The 13,495-nt window shown below is 37.4% G+C and overlaps 1 protein-coding gene across 1 annotated transcript in view; it reads left to right on the plus strand.

Annotated features, from left to right (window-relative positions):
* The window catches only part of ism2a (isthmin 2a), a 73,954-nt gene that overhangs the window by 35,086 nt on the left and 25,373 nt on the right, over nt 1–13,495 (plus strand). The window lies entirely within an intron of this gene.

The following is a 13,495-nucleotide window of genomic DNA, read 5'->3' on the forward strand; positions in this document are numbered from 1 at the left end:
AGCTTCAGATAAACTTTTAAATGCTTTTTTGCACAAAATGACTGTGAACACACTGTGGATTTTGGCCCCAATTACTTATACTGAAAGCACATTTGAAGGGATCTTTTAATAGCCACTATGAACAGGAGGAACGATTACAGCAAAGAAAACCTCTTTCACTGTTCATATTGGAACTTGACTGTTATTTTAAGACAGATTTTTACAAAGGTACCAGTAACTTTAAGGTTAAAGGTGATCTTACGGTAAAAGATTTTCCCTCTAGATGATCACAGTGTCAGTTGAAGGAGTACAGGTGCTTTTTCTTTGGAACAGAAACATAACATTTTTGATGTTTACCGGTATATTGGATGTTTTATTCATGGGACCACAACGACTTTGACAAAGAAATGTTTAAAAGGTGTTTATTTTTTTCTCTATAGAGCAGTTTTTGAGTGTGTAAGTGTGTATGTTTTAGTTCCTTTGCTTCTACTAGAACTTCACTAAAACACTCAGATATCTTTATTTTTCAGCTGATGTTTGATAGGATTAAAGTCAGATTTTATTTACATACAGGGGGTTGTGGTGGAGAGGTTTTTCAAACAATGCCAGCAGATGGCAGTGTGAGCTAATGAATTTAATGACTACTGAAGTGCTGTTGTAGTGTACTTCATTAGGACACTGAAAATCACTATCCTGCAGATATATTACTGATAAAACACTTGTCACATACTTTGTTGTGAACCCTGTTCTTCCTATGAGTCATGTCCTTGCAACATTTTATGCCTATTTAGATTATCTATGTTATCCCAATCTATTTATTATTGTTTTTTAATGCTGTGTAGACCAGTGGGTCACCACATTTTTGAGTGAGCAAGAGTTGTGAACAGTTCAACCAAAAAGTCCCACAAATACAAGATTTCTGGGTCTAATCTCCACACGCACACACAAACACACAATATATATACACACACACAGTATATGATTGATTACTGTAATGTTTTTTTCTGATCTGCCACATACTGGTGCTAAAAGTCTTCAGATGGTTCAAAATGCTGCAGCTAGAATCTTAACTAAAACAAGAAAATTTGAAATGTTATAACACCAATTCTATCCTCCCTTCATTTGCTTCCTATCCATGTTAGATCAGAATTTAAAGTGCTTCTGCTGACTTATAGAATCCTAAATGGGCATAGCCCATCATACCTGTCTGATCTCCTTAAACCTTATGTTCCATCTCGAGCTCTCTGCTCTCAAAATGCAGGGCTCCTGTGTGTCCCCAGATTTAAAAAGAAGTCAGCAGGCAGCAGGGCCTTTTCTTATCATGCCCTGTTCTTATGGAATAACCTCCCTGCTAATGTCAGACAATCTGTGTCTGTTGAGTCCCTTAAATCTAAACTTAAAACTCATCTTTTTGCCTGAACCCACAATTATTTGCCTTTAATTTATTATTTCATGACCTTGTGCTGCACGGCGGGCCAGTTTCTGTCTCACTGAATTTACCAAGTGCTGTCTTGCTGTCAAGATTGTTGTGTATTGCAATTGTTCTGATAATCATTTCATCTCTCCAACCCTCTGTTTGTTTGTTCCACAAGCACATGACTCGTATCCCCCTCTCTCCTCTCTCCCTCTGTCTCCCTATTTTCTCCTCCTGTCCTCTCTTGTCTCGGGCATCTCTTGCTGGACCAGCACCCATCCAAGAACCGCCTTGCTTCCCTGGCTGTCGGTGCCATTTCCTGAGGTTTTGGATCTGGTTTCCCATCCTGCAGGTGTTTAGACTCACCTCATGTCCATCTCTCTCTGAGTGATGTTTCTATCCTTCTCTCTCCTGTGTGAATAATGTCTTTTCTTGTCTCTTTTCCTGTGTATGTGAATCTCCCCTGTGTGCATATGTAGTCTGTCCCCCTCCCCGGTATCCATGGTGATGGAGGTCATGTGGCTCAGGTCCTGTTCTGTTCTGGTGGCACCTGGAAGCTGCTTGGTGTCCTTTTCACTACAATCTTCATATATATTATAAATCAATTATAATGTTGTCATCATTTTCCATGCTGTATTTCTGTAATTTGTATGTCTTGCTCTGATCTGTACACACAACATCTGTTGCATGTCTGTCTGTCCTGGGAGAGGGATCCCTCCTCTGTTGCACTTCCTGAGGTTTCTTCCATTTTTTTCCCCCTTTAAAGGTTTTTTAGGGAGTTTTTCCTTATTTAAATCGAGGGTCTAAGGACAGGGGCAAATTTGTGATTTTTGATATTGGGCTATACAAATAAAATGAATTTGATTTAACTTGACATCATGTCATGCACTGCCATCCACAGAGTCAGGTCTGACCTTGAATCATCAGCGTTTGATAGCTCACACTCTTCTCAGTTCAAACTTTTCCAGGAAGGAAAAAAATGTCAAGTAGGACTTTTTTTGTGTTCCTTCTCCTTCCTCTCTCCATTTTCACCACTCATTAAAGAAGAGTGATGGCTTCCACAGATGCACACACACACACACACACACACACATACACACACATACACCAGGTACAACAGTTAACCCAGACCACAAACCTGGCAAATATGGGAGCAATTACCTAGAGGCCACAGGGATCGACTCTTTGGTGAGGTCCTCTGAACATACACACATACTGTAGGTACACTCAGGGGATTCAACACACTCACACACACAGATACAACCACATGACTGTAGCACACATGGGCAAATATTGACGCTGTCCTCACACTCATGACCCTACTGCTGTAAACTCACCTCAGCAGAGAGCCAAGCATGTCCTAATAAACCAAAACAGAATTCCACAATGCCACTACTGCATACATTTTCAATAAACATGACCAATACACCACTTGAAAATGTCAATGCACCCCAAAGGAATGGTGTATTTAGCTAGATATGACAATTGAGTTGTTAGTGCAAGCAGTTTATCTGACCAACTTGCAAATATAATATGGGCCTTTCTCTAAGCAAGTGTCACTAATAACATTAATGACACTTAGCCAGTATGCACAAACCCTGAAACTGAAGCATGATTCATTTGATTATTTACACCTGTGCTTTTCCTACAATGTGTTAAAATGTCTACTGTAAAAAAGGCCTATTGCATGTTAAAAAAAAACAAAAAACTTCAACCAAACAATGGCTGCTTTGTTGTGCATTTTCAAAAGGAAACAATTAGTGTATTTCCTATTTTGCTACTGTTAGCTGCTAATCTACTCTAACTACTTAAGCAACCATATACCTGTACATAGGCATAGAAAATAAGCCTACATATTATAACATTGTTGAGATTCATGTTTGGTTAAAGGAGTATTACTTTTGATTTTTTTGCCACTTGGGGGCTACAGAACAAGCCGTGAGTACAACATTGATATATTATGACCTTAATATGTTGTGGTGAATGTACCGACAAAACAGTTTGACCATTTACATTTCCTGTTTCTTGCCACCCGTAAAATATAAGTCCGATATTCGCTCCTTTTAGCTCTGGTTTGGTCTCCACCAAAAAATATCTGCCTCTTTAAGCTGCTGCATGTTTACCAGCTAGTTTCTTACTAGCTTGTGAAGTTGGGAAGTTAAACTTCACAAGCTAGTTGCTGTTTGGTGCTGGGCAGGTAGTATGTGGGTTTATCAGAGCTTTTTTTGACAAATTGATAATAAAGAAATATTTATTATTGCGGCAATAAACACTTACTCAGTAGCAGGTCAAGGGCCTTCTCAATTCTCTTTGTATCATTGTCTCTGAATATGGTTTCAAGTCCCACTGTTGGGCCCATTCACAATCCGTTCTGTGTCTCCCACAAGAAAATGGCGGAAAAAAAGAATAGTCCATGGTAAATATCACTGCAGTAAAATGATTTCTGTTAGTTAGCATTAGCATTAGTTGTCATTGGGGTTATATTTTTCCTCCAGGTTCTTTGTACCGTATATTGATATTTGTGGTCACATCAAAGAAAAGGTAACGTTTATGCACTGTCAGGGATGTAGCATGGATACAGTTTTAGTAACCTGTAGGAGGTTATGATATAACACTGTGGATTCACAAAGTTTCAGGTTTTTCCAGGTTCAAGCGTCGTGTTACATAGCAGTAGGCTTTTACGTTAGACAGTGTAGCATGAAGCTAAAAAAGCTTTGGCCATAGAATCATTGCCAGTTAAAATCACCAGGATAAGTCTGATTTTCATTCTAATTATACAGAGAAATATTATTGAGTCTGCTCCTACATGACAATCGTCCTGAATAGATAAGACTGCTTTTTTATTCAGAACCTATGGTAGCGATGCTGGAAAACAAGTATACATTGGAAAATGATGGCAACATTGAAACAGAATCTTCAGAATAGGGTGATCAAGGGAGATTTGAAACTTTATTTTGCATGTGAATGACTGTCTATAGTTAGCCATGGCTAGTCTTTGTTTTGCTACAAATTTTACTTATTTGCACCTGTCAGTCTTAGCAAAACACAAATGGACTTCAAGTTTCCTACTAAATGACATTTGTAAAACAAAGCATTCAAAAAACATCTGAAAATACACATTATAAGGCTAGGCTATTAAGTAGGCAAATCCACTAATTAGTTTCAGTCATACAAATACTGTACATACAAATACTATTCATACAGTGTATTGGGAAATACATGCTTTGCAGTGTTGCTTCCTAACTTTATAAATGGAAATGTATTGAACACATATTGGTTATGTATGTACAATCCTTGATGTTGTGGACAAATGATACCAGGCCTGCAATGAGAACTGACCAGAACAGTGGAAAAGTGTTGTCTAAGTTGTTACTGTAGCCAAGACATGTTCACTTTTTATAGGATATACAAAACAGAACAACAACAATAACAGAAGTTGTGTCTCTATGATCACATTGATTCTATACAATCAGCTAAAATATAGATTTCATATTAAGCTGTTCCCTATTTACTTACCCTGTTTAATTTGTTTTTTGTATAATGAGTAATATGCATTTGTCAATATTCCAGCTGATCTATGATTTGTTTTAAAGGGATAGTTCACCCTAAAATATAAAACTGTCATTATTTGCCATTATGTCAGTGAGTTAGCCTCAGCAGGAGTGAATTTTTAATACATTTTAAATAATAGGAGAAATGTTCATCAGACTTTCTCTATTTTGTTGAAAACTTCCTCAGGCTTATGTTGACTTGGGGAAGGTATAACGTATTAACAAAGTGTCTGTGTGTGTAGGTGTGTATGCAGGTGTGTAGTAACAACACAAGTTTCTCTGCCAGTGGGCAGTGAGATGACTCATCAGATTTTCAGAAACTGTATTTGACAGTTGTGAAAAAGTATATATACTGTATGTCTCTATGTGTCATCAGAAACTCATGTCAGAAGTGCTGAAACTGATATCAATGAAAAAGACGTCAAAAGCAGTGTGAAGACTTGTACTTGAGAAACACTCACACACACACACAAACACACAGGTTCTCAGTCAAAAAAGGAAGTGAGGAGGAACTTTCATTTGAAACAGAAACAGTCTCAACATCTGGAAGCTCTTTCACCCCTTGACCCCATCCCCCGCTCCATTCCTTCTCCCTGCCTCCTCCACCTCACTCCAGGTCTTCTAGTCCTGTGTCTGGAAGGAGTTAAGCACATACAACAGAATACATGTGTGTGTGCTTACGTGTATATGCGTGGTGGTATGTGTGTGCATACATGCGGATGTACACACACACAGGGGCCAGATAGCAGAGAATAGCTCATGACCTCTAAATACAGAAACCAGGTGGTTATTAATGGTACTGCAGTCCTGTGCAAACAGATCTTTTCAATTCATTTTAAATGATAGATATCTCTCCAGGCTACTGTATATGAGGGACTGCCAGAGTGTTAATGCACTTAAACGTAAGGGGAAAAATTCATATAGTATTTAGAGGAATTCAGGGTCTTATTCAAATTGCAATCATGGGAATGAAAGACTTCTGATATGGACCGCTGACCTTCAGAATAGAAGGGGTGGGGTTTAGATAATGATATGGTAATGTATTATTTTGATTATTCATGCATAATTTACAGTATATGTGAGAATAAAGTGGAAGTCAGGGCATGCATTTTGAGATATAACTTTTGTTTTAACAATCAAAGAGAAATTGTACAATGGCTAACATGGTGTGACTCTGTTGTACAGCATATGGGTTATTAAATGGACTGCATTTATATAGCAATTTTATCCACAATGCCTCTCATACCTCCTTTGACACACCCATTAATGGCAGCAAGCTACCATGACTTGCTCAAGGACACACTGACATGTGGACAGGGGTAGCCGGGCATCCTGCAATTAATAGAGACCTGCTCTACTGGCTGAGCCACACTATTTTCACTATTGTTTGACAATAGTTATTAGTCTGAATGCCAGATGGATATCCCATAGGCCTTGTTTCAAAGTGTCCCTTAAACCATACACTTAGTTTGGCAAAGCTCTCAAAGAATCTGAGCAACAATGAGGATCCAGCTGGGAAAACTAATCCCCTTCATAAACACATACATTAGATCTCAATAAAGTCAACAGTCACCAATGCTTAGTATATATGAAGGATGCTAGACTGGTGGAAGGAGCTCTGGTAGTAAACAGCATTAGCATAAAGGTATCAGCTTATAAAGACCTGTACACATGTATGAATATGATTGGATGTTACTAGTCAGCTGGTAGCCAAGCAGCTGATGAATGAGTCACTGATGGAGAAGCATGAATGAAGCAGATGATGCCAATAAGCTAAACTAGCAAGTTAATGCTAAACTCCATTTTCTTATTGGATTTACCGCTGTTGTGAAAGAATCAGAAAAACTTTCACATGGCAGCTAAATACTGCAAGATAACCCAAAGTCCAGCACGGGACCAATTTTGCAAACCTGCACCCTCCCCGCGTCCGCAAAGATCCATACTGGAACTGATGCATTAATAATGCAATACTTTTGGGCACTTTTTACAAACAGCAAATTCCACTGACAATGTTATTCTCAGTTACTGATTACACCAAACCTCCCATACATCCCACTTGGCCTTCGATGATGTGTTGTCCACAATTTTGTGTTCACCACTGGCTAATTTTGTGTTTAGGTCATCCATTTTGATCCGCTAGCTGCTAGCCTACATTGCTATTTCATCAGTGAACACATGTGCATTGAGGGGTGAAAGGTTGTGTTGTGGGTATCAAAAACAATTCACAGCAATTAATTGGGCTTGATAAGATTCAGCTGATTTATATGTTTAAAAAAACTGCTATTTATTTTCATTTCTGTTTAATTTTTTTTTAATTCTCCTGTTAATTTCACAAGCTGCCCGCCCGCATCTTGTTCATTTTTAATCTGTGCCAGTACCTGTGAATTTATTACAAAACTTTTTGCGGGTACCAGACCCAGTGTAAGACTCTAAGATACCTTATTGCCAAATGCTCACATCAACCAAGTATTTACTCAGGACCAGTCGTTTAGTTTGAACTGTCTTTGAGTGACTCCAATAGTCTGACCTATAGGTTAAAGGGCAACAGAGTGGCAGGGTGGTCCGGTGGTTGGAGAACCATCTTGTAACCTGATGACCCCAAGTGTCTGCTTCCAGAAGTTCCAGTGTTGGACAGTGAGCTCCAGCTTAGCTAAGATTACATTGACACAGAGAATTTTTAAGTCTTGATTGCGCAAGTTTCCAGGTCATTTTTCAAGCAATGAGAATGTATTTAGACAATGTGTATCCACTGCAACTGTAAACTTAACTCCTCCAATCACCGTCCACCTATTCTTCTCCCTCTGGTGGTTTATGTAAGTGCATGCCCTGGCCCTTGTCTTGCTTTTGGCAACACATGAAACAGACATCTAATCTGCGTCTTCCAAGGCCTTTCCATTTTAGTGCACTGAAAGCTGTTCACCTGCCTTGTCTTCCTCTTCTGTTCCCTAACCTCTGCTTTTTTCACAAAGCACACACTGACTTTGAGGTTCCAATTCACTTTCACATCTTTCTTTGTTGTTATTGTGGAAGTTTCATCACGCTGTAGGCATGTATGGATTTGGAAATTTTTTCTTTATTACTTTTTTACATAAAATGGTGAAGGGATGAGTTGTGAAAAAGAAATAATGGGAAAAACAAAACACTTTTGGCTTTCACTGAAACACTCTCAAAGTTATATCTTTACTAATTAATTTATTCTTCTTTGTTGTGATATGTTAGTTATGTATACTGTATTTATGAGCAGGACAGAGTCTGACTTTGCAACATAAAACATGATCTGCATTCAGTCCTAACCTTTAAACGTTGCTCAAAAACTCTATGATGCTTAAAGGTACAATTTGACAAGTTGGGAAATGTGCTTATTTCCTTAATGCTGCGAGTTAGATTAGATCAATCTCATGTCTTTGAAGCATATATGAAGCTACAGCCAGCAGACATTAGCCTAGCTTAGCATTAATAACAAAGTAACAAATAACAAAGATGAACACATCTGAGAGTGGTATCAATTTTGTTTAATCTCATGAAATCCTTATTGCAGAAGTTACTTAAAATTTGATTAACGACACAACATTCAAGGGCAGACATAAAAACAAAAGGGTGGTGTAGCAATCAACAATAGCTAGCTAAAGAGCAGCCACAGTTGTATTGATAAAGATCCAAGTGTAATTAGTCATCAGATTCTTTAAAATTAGAATGCCTTATGATACCACATCAGTAGCAACATTACACAGTAATGGAGAGAAAATAGTCTACACATGTGAGACTGAGACTCTACATGCAGTCGACTTTACTCAAGAGTGACCCTGCTGCTGAGCACCTGCTTCTCAAATGTAAAACATTCAAGGGAGAGCTTGGCTCTGTAATAAGAAGCTAACATCAACATCGGTAGCTTCAAGGAATAATGTGAACACTATGTACAGCAAACCGTAGCAGCCTCTCACCAATGTAAGAATATAGATATATGTCATGACATACAAAATGTGGTCTGAAGGTACAGTATTGCTTCTGTCACAGAGCAAATCTTAAAAATACCTCAAAATATTTCTTCAAGAACAAGTGACATCCAACTAATTAGTGCTACATTCAAATAGAAACCATACTAAAGGACTAGCTGAATATAATAAATGCCGACTACATTCTGAGGGTGTTTAACACCATTGTTATTCTGCTATGAATTTCCTGTGGTGTGTTGTGGGCTGTCCTTGGCCAGAGTACATACACATTTCATTTTGGAGCACAGGGTGTGAAGAATTGTATGATTAAAGATTTTGGTTTTCAGTGGTTTTAAGAAAAATGGGCTTAATTAGATTTGGACTAAAGCCAAACTAAGAACATATGGTTTCATTATATAAACAAGATTGCTATAGTGAAAATAACTATATACTGCCCAGGAAGAAAAGGTCTATGTGTACCCAGTTTAGGTGGGTGATTATGCAGTTACACCTGGAAGTTGCATGTAGTGGTGACATTGATAAAAAAAAATTAGATTAGTATGAGTTAAAAGAAACTGAAAAACAGATTTTCCAAAAGAGAGATTAAAAAAAATAGCCCAACAATAAAAATATTTGTGAAAAGGATTTCTTTCATTTGCAGGAAGATCAGTTTTAACAGTTCAATAATGACCCCCGAAAACAGGGAAAAAATAGTAAAATGTTATCAGACAAGTCAAAATATAACTGGCTGGGAAGCTAATGCTAACAATGGTGACATTAGCAAGTGCTTTAGCTACTGTTACAAGCATGTATACAGTGATATTATGCTATACCAGTATGCAGCATAGTATATGGATTGTTAACATTACATACTAGCTGGTGTAGTTTTGTTTATGGTGTAGGGTTCAGCTACCGGTGTTTTCATGTAATTAGCTAGCCACACAGCCGTCTTGACTTAACCACTGATGTTACACACTCCCACCCTGAACCAATCCCTGCCCTGGACATACATGGACACGCCCATCACATTATCATGGAAGCATGAGGAAAATAGAAAATGTTTCTTGGGAAAAATAGGGAAATAATTAACTTTGTGCTAAGACAAAACTAACAAAGTTTTAAGTCATTTTATTAACTGATTGGAGGTTACATTGCATTACAATTACTTAACAAACATTATTGATTGTCAGTGTAATGACTTATATTTTTGATTTATCTGATGACCTTGTACTACCTTTTGTCGGTTTCAGGACTCCATAGCTCTAGTATTGTTATTGTGTCTTCTTCCTCTTTCACATAGATGATACTGAGTAAAAGTGTGATTTGTACTTTTGTACAATTTGTTAAATTCATGTCATACATCTTCTTATTTTAGCAGCTGCCTCAGTCATGCTTCTCATTACCTCATGGATTTTTAAAATATTTGTTGTTGTTAATGCTGCAAACTTTGTGAATTTGCAACATGTGGATTACAGTTATATGTTTTCCAAAATGTGATGATTAACATTCTATAATGTTTCATTTTAGCTGACTAATGACATTGATCTTCATTATATTCCATAAGTGGGCAGAACACCATCCTTTGGCAGAAATACTGAATTACATAAAAGTCTTTCATAGTTGCTAACAGGTCCAGCCCTGCACAGAGCATCAAACATGAAGCAGGGCTGCAGGCATTAAAGAAAAAGCTTTTACACAGGGTTACATTTCTGTAGAAATGTACGTATCATTAAAGTGTGTAGTTGAATCAAAATGCCAAAGCCTTGACTTTTAAAGCTCAAGTGTTTTCTTAATGTTTAGTTGATAAAACTCCTGTCAGCACTTTTCTTTCAGATGAGTTAGAGAGAGAGAAGTCGAGAGACTAGAGATAGATACTTTTACATTAAAAGCTTTGCCTAGGCACGGAAAGGCAACTTTAGATTGACTCAAAGTGCTGTATTTAATACATGGAGACAGCACACACACTAAGCCAAGAAAGAAGGATCTTTTCTAGAAACAGATGAGAAGTATGGATGATGTTTTTTTTTATCCTTTATTAAGAATCTTCTCACAGCCTTCCATTATGTTCAAATATTGATCAATAACATTGTACAAGCAATAAGCATCATTTGTTTCTTTGCATGGGAAATATATTTCAAATGCTACACTTTGTTGCATTCTATAAGTCATACATTGACCATGATTCTGGACCATGCATGATAATTGCTGGTACCTATTAAAGTTGATTACATAAGGGATAATCAACTTCAAAGATTTTAAGTGCAGCCACTGACCAGGTACTCTATGCTACTGTCCTTTAATCAGTCGGTACATGTATGGGTCTAGTGATGAGAAATCAAGCCAATACATATGATAATCATCCCTGGTATTTGACCTCTGTGGGGTCGTAATCAAGGTCATTGATACCAATATGTCCATTAGTGCTACTGGCTGTTATGACAACCGTTGTTGGAGTCACCTGAGACCAAGTGTAAACAACAGTCATTAGATTTGTCCTGGCTGTTTTAACAACAAATGACACATGATAATCATCCTTCTCCACTTACCTGAGAGGTACATAAAAGTTACAAAGAACTGCAGTTAACATATACATTGTTTTAATGTTCTCTGTTGTGAGTCAAACTGGAAATCTTTGTGCATGCAGGAAGCTGATATCAGAGGATAGATTTCTTTCCAAGTCACCTGGAATTGATTCAACTTGGTGTCACAATCGGTCCATCTAGCTAGTGTGGAAATAATGGAAACCAACAGATAAAACAAAAACATGTAGCCTAAGCCCATATGTAAAAGACACAGTCACTCACATGATATTGACAGGCACTGAAGGCTGTAATGAGACTGTACTGAGTACAAAGTTCAGCCCATTTCAATTTGGCTTCTGCTGCTACCTTTACAAGGACCATCCATGCTTAACAGTATCTACAGTATTTATTTAATTAGGCTTGTAAAGCATTTTTTGGTTCATTACAACAATAAATAATAAAAGACAAGCCAATAGTGAACCAGGCTTACTGAATGATTCTGTCCCCAAATGGTCAAAAATCACTTACTGAAGCTTTAATTTAGCAAAGCTTTGTTATAACTTTTGTTTATATATGCTCTTTACAGCTGCACTAATCAATATGTTAATATCGACAATGACTCAAATGACTGTATTGTGAAAGGTGTTGCTTTATCATCTTACTCTGCAGTTCCCCTCAGCTTTACAGAGAGTTTTATTGTCTTTCAGCTAATGTTTTGTTTTTTACAACCCACAACTTTACTGTTTTAGTTCAGTCTCACCACTCTCATCGACCTCATTACTAGCACCAGTAGATAGTTTTCAGGGAAAAAGCTGTGATAAACCCAGTGTATGCTACATGCCCAGAACGAACAACAGACACAGTTAGCAACTAGCTGGTGAAGTGGAACATTTAGCAGCTACAGAGGCACTTTGTCTGAAATTGCATACTGTGCACTACATACCCAATAAGTCTGTGTTCAACATAGTTTTGTGTGAATAAACAATAGTATGTATCTTTTCAGACATGCTGAGACATCACTTCCTAAGAACCTCCTTGCTGGTTGGTTGTAACCATGGTAACCCGCACCAACTTCACCTCTACCAGCATCTGCGATACTCATTTAAAAAATATATTATGCCTGGCAAAGTGAAACCTCACTTAAATTGAAGCGTTATTGACGTTATGCCAGAGCTGCCTTGGTCACTGTGTGCGACTGTCTGTTATGTTGTCATCACTACTGCATTGCATTGTGGGATATTTATGCCGTTGTAGTGTCCAATGGTTGCATATTGCAATATTTCCCTGTAAATAGTATGCACTTTACATACTATTGGTTTCATACTAAGGTTTCAGACATACTAAAAATCTCACACACTGCTTTAGCATAATAAATAGCATGTTAGTATGGAATATTGGACATATCCAAGCAGGTTTGTCTCAGGAGTTGGTGGAGACTTGTTAGTGTGGTCAGAAAGACGACTCTAAATGAATGCTAATGGTTTGTGTCTGGATGTGTACGTAGGCAACTGTTTGCTGACATGTTAGCCGTAACAACAACAGCAAAAGAACGAACAAACAAACAAAAAAATCACTTAATGCAGCTTTAAAGTTGTCTTCACTATGATCGGTTAAATTTTGCTCAAAGCAGGACACAGACACAAGGCTGCAACCTTGGATGATGATGAAGAGTTCCATTTATTAGCAATAGGCCTATCATCATAATGATCACAAATCAAAAATGATTTTTTAAATTTAAAATGCATTTAATTATGAATATATATTAAATATATAATTTAATATTTATATTTTCTGAGCATATAATAAACTCTGTATTCTCAGTAACATAACTGTGTTACCATAAGAGCAAATAATGATTATATTGGCTGTTATTATTATCATTTTTGGTGTTATAATAATTGGTATAATTAATATGATCAATGCTGCTTGGGACCACTGTAGGTTGCTGCTAAAAGTATCAGGCAAATACCTAAATGGATTCAAAAATCATTTAAACGGTTCACAGTCCTAGGGCAACAGGAAAGTAAAATGATGCTGGTTCTTGGGTTTTGACTGTTCTGTCTGGTTTTGTCAATTGGCTGATTAATGTAGTTTACC

This window comes from Thunnus maccoyii, chromosome 16, assembly GCF_910596095.1.
Source record: "Thunnus maccoyii chromosome 16, fThuMac1.1, whole genome shotgun sequence".
NCBI classification, from domain to species: Eukaryota; Metazoa; Chordata; class Actinopteri; order Scombriformes; family Scombridae; genus Thunnus; species Thunnus maccoyii.